The sequence below is a fragment of the Odocoileus virginianus genome, chromosome 9, assembly GCF_023699985.2.
Source record: "Odocoileus virginianus isolate 20LAN1187 ecotype Illinois chromosome 9, Ovbor_1.2, whole genome shotgun sequence".
In the NCBI taxonomy this organism is placed as follows: Eukaryota; Metazoa; Chordata; class Mammalia; order Artiodactyla; family Cervidae; genus Odocoileus; species Odocoileus virginianus.
The window spans coordinates 38,330,569-38,339,657 of NC_069682.1; positions in this window are offsets into that span (position 1 = coordinate 38,330,569).

Consider the following 9,089-nt stretch of genomic DNA (forward strand, 5'->3'; position numbering starts at 1 on the left):
GGACGTGGAGTGGGTTCAGTTCAGTTCAGTTCAGTTTAGTCGCTCAGTCGTGTCTGACTCTTTGCCACCCCATGAATCGCAGTACGCCAGGCCTCCCTGTCCATCACCAACTCCTGGAGTTTACTCAAACTCTTGTCCATTGAGTCAGTGATGCCATCCAGCCATCTCATCTTCTGTTGTCCCCTTCTCCTCCTGCCCCCAATCCCTCCCAGCATGGAGTGGGTTAGGCTCCTCCTAAGAGCTTACTTTTTTTTTTTTTAAACAAGTATTCACATCTACTCATGATGACTAGGATAAACTGTCGATGTTGCAAATATGGAACCAATGCCTTCTTTGGTCCCTTGCCAATCAGGCTCTCTTTTGTTCCATCCATTATGAAAGTGAACCCATGAGAGAAGGGTTTGGAGTGTTTTCTAGACTCTTGCTAGTTAAACTTGAGTCATGGGGTTTGGGGGAGGCTGTTTCCTATTCAAAGGGAGATTCTGCCTCCGAAGGTCCCTGGGGGCTTGAAGATCTCCACTCTGACAGGCTCCCAGGCAAGGATAATCCACGACCCCAGAACCCATTTGAGAATGAAATAGTCATTGACCTGCTCTGAGGTGCAAAGTTCTCTTTCCTGAGTCCGTAGCAAGGAAATCATTTTGAAAGCTACTTTTGGGGGAAAGAGAAAAAGATGTCTGAAGCTCTGAAATCTTCCTTCACATGTCTGAAGTGAGGATGGTCAGATTCAGACCCTAAAGCTCTACATGAGTCCCGAGAATTAGGGAGGGCCATGGGAATAGCTGGGGGGGTTTGTCTGAGATTCAGGACATCAGGGCTCATATTCTCTTTTCCAACCTAGGAGGGCAGTAAGGGAGGAAGCAGGTTTGGGGTGAAGGGTCTGGAGCTGGTGTTTTGAGTCTTCCTTACCTTCCTTTGTTGGGGGAGGGGAGCCAGGCACTCCTGTGGGCTAGGCGGGGTGAGAGTGCGCAGAGTCACTGAGGGACCAATCCATCAGGCCCTCTGGGCTGCCAGGTAACTGCAGAGTGATGGGGAGCTGAAGCCGATGTTGAAGCTGAGCGTGGCCGGGACTCAGACTCTGCAGCGCTACAGTTGAGAGTCAGCCATGTGTGGACCCCAGCCCTGATCCAGGTGTCTGCTGTGCCACCCCCGCCCTGGCACAGCTCCCCCTAAGAAGCATGCGAGGCGGCCCTGGACAGTGGCACCAAAGAAGTGGAGTAGCCTTCACCCAGGGTCAGTCAGACTGAGAAGAGGCCTCCCCACCACCCGAGGATGTGGGAGCACTTCCTGAAACTGGGCACATCTTGAGGAGGACTCCCCAGCACCTGAAGCTGTGGGAGCACTTCCTGAAACTGGGCATATCTTGAGGAGGATGGCGGTCCACAGCTCTGGTGGGAAGGTGTTTTTCCAGCAGATAGCATAATGAGCTGACAGAGGTTGCTTAACAGGAGGAGGAGACTGTGTGATGTTTAATTAGCAACCTTGCTCAGCACCCTGCGACACCGCCCCTCACCCCCAGTCTTTAGAGGGAATGCGGGTGGGAGGGACTTCAAAATTGAGTCCAAGCTTGGGAAATAAAGAAACCCTTTTCTCTTGGCATGTGGGAATAGCTGTGTGTCATTTCCTACTACAGTGTCAGGAGCAATAAACTAAATCTCACTCTCCCAACACAAACCCATTTCATTCCTCAAACTTGTATTCATTGAATTGGTGATGCCATCCAACCAGCGCATCTTCTGTCACCACCCTTTTCTTCCTGCTCTCAATCTTGCCCACCATGGGCTCCCATGGGCTTGCCCAGGCCAACAGTTCAGAACCTGAGTGGGGACACAGCAGGGGACATAGGGCCCTCCTTACTTAATCTACGTTTTTTTTTTTTTAAGTATTTATTTGTGTCGCTGCACCAGGTCTTAGTTGTGGCACCTGAGATCTTCCATCTTCACTGTAGCATGCTGGATTTTTAGTTCCCTAACCAGGGATCGAACCGGAGTCCACTGCATTGGGAGTGTGGATTCTTAGCCACTGGACAGCCAGGCAAGTCCCCACTTAATCTACTTCTACTTTGATGTTTATGCCATCAAAACTCACTGGAACACTCAGGATTATTTTTCAGCTGTAGGTTACAGAATCAGAAACCGAAAGGTTATGCTGATTGTTGGGAATACTGTGTTTAAGGTACACATATTTGAAAACCTTTGTTTACTCTATTTCTCCCAGTAATCCTTCGTAACAATCCAGTCTTTAGTGTCATATGGTGAATTCACCCTGAGCTGCTCAAAAGTTACCTACTTGGCCAGATTTGACTCCTGTTTAAGTGCTGCCTGATCCAAGTTTACACGAGTGACTCCTGCTGAGCAGTTGCTTACAAAGCAGGGGCTGTCACTGGGCAGCTTCGCAAGCCCTGCTGTTTTCACTGGTCTGGGTGTGTGTTTTAAGAGGAACATGGCCAAAAATCTGCAGTTGGCTCTGCTGTCGTTACATGAGGACGCCAGCGCCCTGTGAGGGCCGCACGGGGAACAGATGCTGAAAGGGTCTAGGTGTAGGTGGCAGGGTGGGAGGAGTCTCTAAAGTTTCCCTCCAGAGCCCATGGTTCATGCATACATGGCATCACATCCCCGACTTGGTCTGGGGTGCTGGGAGTGATGTGGAAAATTCAGCAGGCATCGTGCATCTGGGCTGGATGGGGAGGGGAGGGGAGGTGGACAAAGAGGGAAAATGCAGCCAGAGGGAGACAGAGTCTAAGATCTCCCATGACTCCCAGCCCCTGGTGTTCACAGCCTCTCGGGGGTCCCCTCCTCTGGAGCATAGCCGAGACTTGCTTCCAGCCAAAAGACTATGGCAAAGGGGAAGGGACTTTATAGATGGGATTAAGGTCCCGTCAGCTGACTTGGCCTTAATTAAAAGGAGAGGATCCCAGCTGAGCCTGACTTTATCAGGGGAGCTCTCAATACTGGGGACAGAGGCTGTCCCTTGCTGGTTTGGGGAAATAAGCTGCCAAAGTGAGCCTGCCGATGAAGAGGGCTGTGTGCCAAGGGCTTGTGGTTCCTGGGACAGGTTTGGGCTAGGCTGGAGTTGGGGGGGGGGTAGTTGGACTAGGGTGGACAGGGTGAGTGGGAGACTTCAGGGAGGCCTCCTTCTAAAGTGGCTGTAACCTTCCCAGCCACCCCAGAAGTCAGCTGGCCAGGCTGGGGCCTGCCCCGGTTTGGGAAGACTGATGGGGATTAGAAGACCTGACCCACCCAAGGACTCCTCAGGCCTGTTCTTTCTAGATAAGTGGGCCCCACCACATCCATTTCCTGGTCAATTCTTGATAGCTCTATGGCATATGTATCCATACCCTTTGCATGTGGTCTTACATTTGGGGATGCTCGTACCTGCCTTAGGCTCTGGTGAGGGTCTTGGGGCTCAGGTCTGAGCTAATTAATTCCACTTTACTCCCAGACACAGGTACCAATTCAGGGGTGAGCTCTGAATCCATGAGATCCTTGGGAGACACGTGCTGGGAGCAACTGGAAAAAGAGCTGCTTTGCTCTTCTGAGAAGCTATCCCTGCCTTCCCTGCAGGATGTGAGGGAAGAATGGCCATCATGAGAGTTTCCAGGAGCTGTTGGCAGCCCTGTGTGAAGCTGCCCACTCAGCGTAAGATGAGGAAAGCAGGATGAACCCAGGGTCTTGCTCTTCTTGCTCTACCCCTGAATCACACAATCTGGAAGCTTGTCTCCCTCTGGACCTCAAAGGATGTGATCCTTGCAGTCCATTCTGGTATGAGCCAGAGGGCTTCTGCTTGGGGATGGCTTTTCCCAGTCAGGGTTTAGTTAGGTTTCCTAAACTTCTAGCAAAGTAGAACCTTACTGGCAGAAAGAATAGCCCTTTGCTGTGTTTGCACCATTCAAAGACCTCACTGCCCAGCGGACCTCGCCAATGCTGGTATATTTCCCTTAAACTATTGTCAAATGAAAACCATCATTTCCAATTTGCAAAATGTCTCTAAAAGCCTGGGAGACTTACACCAAGGTAGCATTTTTCTCTTAAACGTATCTACACCAGGTTTCCAAAAATTATCAAGATTACTATTAAAAAGAAAAAGTCCTGAAACTTCAGGGACTGGGTTTTGCATTTGCAAAATGATTTGCAACCAGACCTGTCAGGTAGCACTTCATGGAAATCAAGAAGTTAGATTTTGAATATCTAGGTCATTTTCTTCTCAGCATCCAAATCCATAGTAAAATCAACTTTCTAGCTGTCTAGACTCAGTGGGGCTAAACAGGTTAGCGTTCCATTAGGGGCTGAGTAATTGTGATAAAAGTAGGCAGAGTTGGGGGCTTTCCTGGTGGCTTGGTGGTAAAGAACCCACCCGCCACTGCAGGAGACACAGGTTTGATCCCTGATCCAGGAAGGTCCCACATGCTGAGGAGAAACTAAGGCCACGTGCCACAACTATTGAGCCTGTGCTCGAGAGCCAGGAGTTTCAACTGCGGAGCCCACGAGCCACAACGTCTGAAGCCCTTGTGCTTTAGAACCTGTGCTCCACAACAAGAGAAGCCATTGCAATGAGAATCCTGCACACCACAACTGGAGAGTAGGCCCTGCTCTCCAAAACTAGAGAAAAGCCTGCGTGGCCATGAAGACCCAGCACAGCCAAAAATACATACATGCATAAAATTATTTTTTTTTAAAAAGTAGATGTAGCTGGGAAGCAGTCCTATTGAATTAACTTAATTCTTTAAATCCATCATGTTTTTTTTTTTTTTTTTTACCCCAGAAACTCCTCAGTTTGGTTGTCCTGTCCTGCGGCCACCTTCTGTAGTTGGCAAACCTGGCCCCTCCACCCTAAATAACTCTGAACCTGTGGCATTGGATCTGGGCTGGTTTGAAATGGCAGTATTTTCCCACTCGTTTCTTCATTCAGGATTTCTTTCCTTCAAAGGATGCTTGTGTTTTCCATGTCTGCGTCCCTGCTTGTATGAATCTAAAATGAATCTGAACTAAAAGTACTTGTTGAGTGGTTATGCTCCCAACTGTAATTTGGAGTCAAGGTATGAATATTTTATACTCAAAGAGTCACTGAAAATTTGTAGGAGGTTTTTTTTTTTTTTAAGTAAATGAATACACTCATTTTTGTTGGCACAGGTAGACGATAGCTGGGGGAAAACAAAAATACAGGACAAGTCCTCAGTCATCAGTCTTTCAAAAATGAATCTGGATCTGTGTTTGGGGATGATCAGGAGTGAGTGTGGTGAGGACACAGTGTCCTTGGGAGGATAGAAATCCCAGGATGAAGGGGAGTTGAGTAGGAAACAAACACAAAAGCCACCCACATGCTCCGATCTCAGCTTGAACCCACCCAGATTCCCAAGGTGCCTTTCCAGAAGGTTGTCTTCAGGCCCTGGCAGAAACTAGGTGTCGGGCAGGAGAGCCAGTATTCAGATGTCTGTGGCTTCCTTTCACTGCAAAAATAGATTTACAAAATAATCCAGCCTTTGGTCAGGTCTCTTCCAAGACGGGGAGACCTGACAGCCCCTGTGTGTTGGGTGTTCCAGCTGCCCTGAGCCCACATTTCTGTGAGCTCATGGGTTGCTTCAAAGCTGTTGAATGCAGTTGAAACAGAATATTAATACATGTGAACTGAGCCTGTGCGGTTTATTCTCTTAATAACGTCTCCAGGTTTACAGGGAGGGTCCTGTTAAGTGATTTTCTTTAGCTTTAAAGAACTAGAAAGTAGAGAGAAAGTGTTTGGGCTCTTTTAACCTTCAAACATGACCACATTGAGGACAGCGATTACCCAAGAAATGCCAGTCTCTTTTCTGAGACTTCTGAAGGACCATCGTCACAAGTCCTTTCTAATGCTCATCGAGGGCTCAAAATGCGTTTTCATTGTGCCTGATGCATAGTGCTTCTCTGATCACAATTCTGGTCTTACCCTAAGCAAAGGATAGAGCAATCTAGAGGGGAAAAGGGACCTTTTTAAACTTTGATGGGGCAGTTACCAAGATCATGACTGCTTGTGGGTGTTGGGCACACTGCCCTTTAGTAAATCTTAAATGGCCACACTTCTCTCTTCTTTCCCTCCATCCCTGAGGGTTTCATTCCTAATGTCTAACCTTTATTCTGGACTCAGGATTCTGGATCCTTTAAGTAGATTCAACCTGGGAGGAGTTATGTAAAGATTCAGATGTCTGCAGTGTAAAAAACCCAGATAAAACTTTTATCTATTAAATTGGACAAAGTTTTATGTTTGTTAGTGTGCAGCATTGGCCAAAGTGTAGCAAAAAAGCCAATTCTTAGGTTGGCTGTGAGAGTGAAATGGCTGTGACCTCTGAGGATGGATTGGTGGCACCATCTATCCTATAATTTGTCTTCTAGTTCTTTATCCTCCAGCACTAAAAGGGAGCAGAGATTTACAAATTGCATTTGTGTTGATAACAAAACAACTTCTATGTTAATCAACAGGGGCTCCATCACGTAAACTGAGGTATAGACACATAAAGGGGTATTAAGCAACTGTGTAAAAGAAAAAAGCTGATTGGACTGTGGTGTCATTAAGAGCTCTCTAAGACATGGTGCCTGAGAAAAGGCAAGGGGCAGAATAGTATAGTTTAACTCCATTTGTATCATGGTGTATTTGGTGTGCATTATACATCTGCAGAAAATTATCGAAGGGGTAGACATCAATTGTGATGACTGATACTCTCTCTGTTATGGAACTGGGGACCTGAGAGGAGAAAAGGGAGAGTTTACCTTTTGTGTTATATGCTTTTGTGTTACTTTAAAAAATTCTGATGGAGACAACCCTGGTGGTCCAGTGGTAAGGAATCAACCTTCCAATGTAGGCGATGCAGATTTGACCCCTGATCAGGGAACTAAGGTCCCACATGCTGTGGGGCAACAAAGCCCATGTGCCTCAGCTAGAGAGAAGCCTGAGTGCCACAATTAAGACTTGACACAGCTAATAAATAAATATCTAAAAATCATAATGTCTGTATTGTTTTATTGCGATTAGCCTGTTAATTTTTACAATAAGCACATAAATCCAGCTATGGTTGTCAGTCTACATTGCCTGTGTCAATCCGGACTGCCTTCTGTTTAACACCACCGATCCTCCCACTCTTATCCTAGTTTCTTTGCCAGCCTCTTTGTGGCCACATCCATGCTCAGCTCTTCCTGGTCTGTATTCAGTCAACCCTCCAGAAAATGCCAAGGGGTTGGCTGTGCCCCTGACCTCTTTATTCCCAAGTGATGATCTGATTTCTCTCAACCCGGGTCCTAATAACCTCCATGAATGCCACGGTATTTATTTTCATAATAAATTTTCACAAAGGCAGTAGCCCAACATGACACATACTTATTATCTCACCATTCCTGTGGTCAGCAGTCCAGCATAGCTCAGCTGACCCTGTGCTTTGGTTCAGTTCCCACAAGACTGAGTTCAAGGTGTTGGCTGTGACTGTGATCTTATCTGAACACTCAGCCGGGGAAGACTCTCCTTCTAAGCTCCGAGGTTGTTGGCAGAAGTCAGTTCTTTGCGACTTATTGGGTTGGGGGGCCTCGTTTTCTGGCTGGTGGTTGGCTGGAGGCTGTCTTGGATCCCTTGCTTCACTCAAGCCAATGAGTGAGACTTGATGTTCCTGCCGTTCTTGTTAGGAAATCATGGCTCTGATGAATCAGTGCTCATCTGTTGGCCAGAAGCCAGTCACAGGTTCTGCCCACACTCAGGGGGAGGGTTTGGTTGGGTAGGGGCACAGACATTTGGAGGTGGGGCCATTGGGGGCCACTGTAGAATGGTCCCTTCCCATCATGAACTTGTATGAGTGATGTTCAGACAGCCAGATAGAACTCCATCAGAAGCATCTTATTGCCTCAGATGGTTTTTCCTTACGGGCTCCTTACCTTTCCAATGACTCTCAACATCCCAGGGTCTTTCTAGACCACTTTGCATGTCTCCTGTGTTCATTCCTATATTTCCTTTTCGCCTGGCTTTAGCTAGTGATGGCAGCCTGTATTGAAAGATTAATTCCCCTCTTCCTTCATTTGTGTCCACCCCTCTAGTCCTGAGCATTGGAGGGAAGTGACCTGGGACCAACGAGGGCTCAGATATGTAGCAACTAGTGAGTGATTGTGGTTCCTCTAGGCTCCGGTTCTCGGACGTCCAGTCGTGGTGTGCCTGCTGCAGCCCTGCTTTCTCACTAACTCCATGTCACTTTCTTGTTGATTTTCTTCAGGAGCGATCACTGCCTGATGCTCTCTGGTTATTATCTGTTTCCTTGTCTAGTATCTGCTTCCCTCCTACTTAGTAAGATGCAGGGATGCAGGGAATCTTGTTTTGCCTTGTTCATGCAGTATCTCCGGAATTTGGCACAAGCTAAAGATTTAACAAGTATGTATAGAATTAATAATTGATTTAATCAGTGCCTAATCAATGTGCCCTGTGAATCTTTTATGTGGAAGTAGCACTATTGCTGCCCTGGCCTTGGTGGTCATTTCTCACAGTGATTTCAGAGGTGCCTGATGACTATGAACCTAAACTTTATGATCCTAGTGTCACCGACTTTGGCCTTGGTGATACCTAAGCGTTTCCCACTCTTCACTCTCTCCTCACATTGCAACCTGCTCCAGTGACCCACAGCATCTAGAAGTTATTTTCAGTCTCCATGTTGGCCATTGGCTTCCCCCAAACAGGCTGTAACTACAAAATAGCTGCAACATTTGGAGCCTAACAACTGTTCCTCTTTACCTGAATATTTGTTGGCATGGATGACCTAATTATAGATGGGGATTGATAGTTGTAATAATAAGAAGAATTATTGCAATCAAATGTTACTCAACCATCAAAAGAATGAAATAATGCCACTTGCAGCAATATAGATGGACCTAGAGATTATCTTACTCGGTGAAGTAAGTCAGAAAAAGAGAGACCAATGTTGTAAATTAAAGCATATATATGGAATCTAGCCATAGTACTGATGATCCTATGTTCAGGGAAGTAAAGGAGACACAGACATAGAGAACAGACTTTGGGACACAGTGGGAGGGAGTGGGATGACTCGAGAGAATAGCACTGAAACATATACATTACCATATGTAAAATAGATA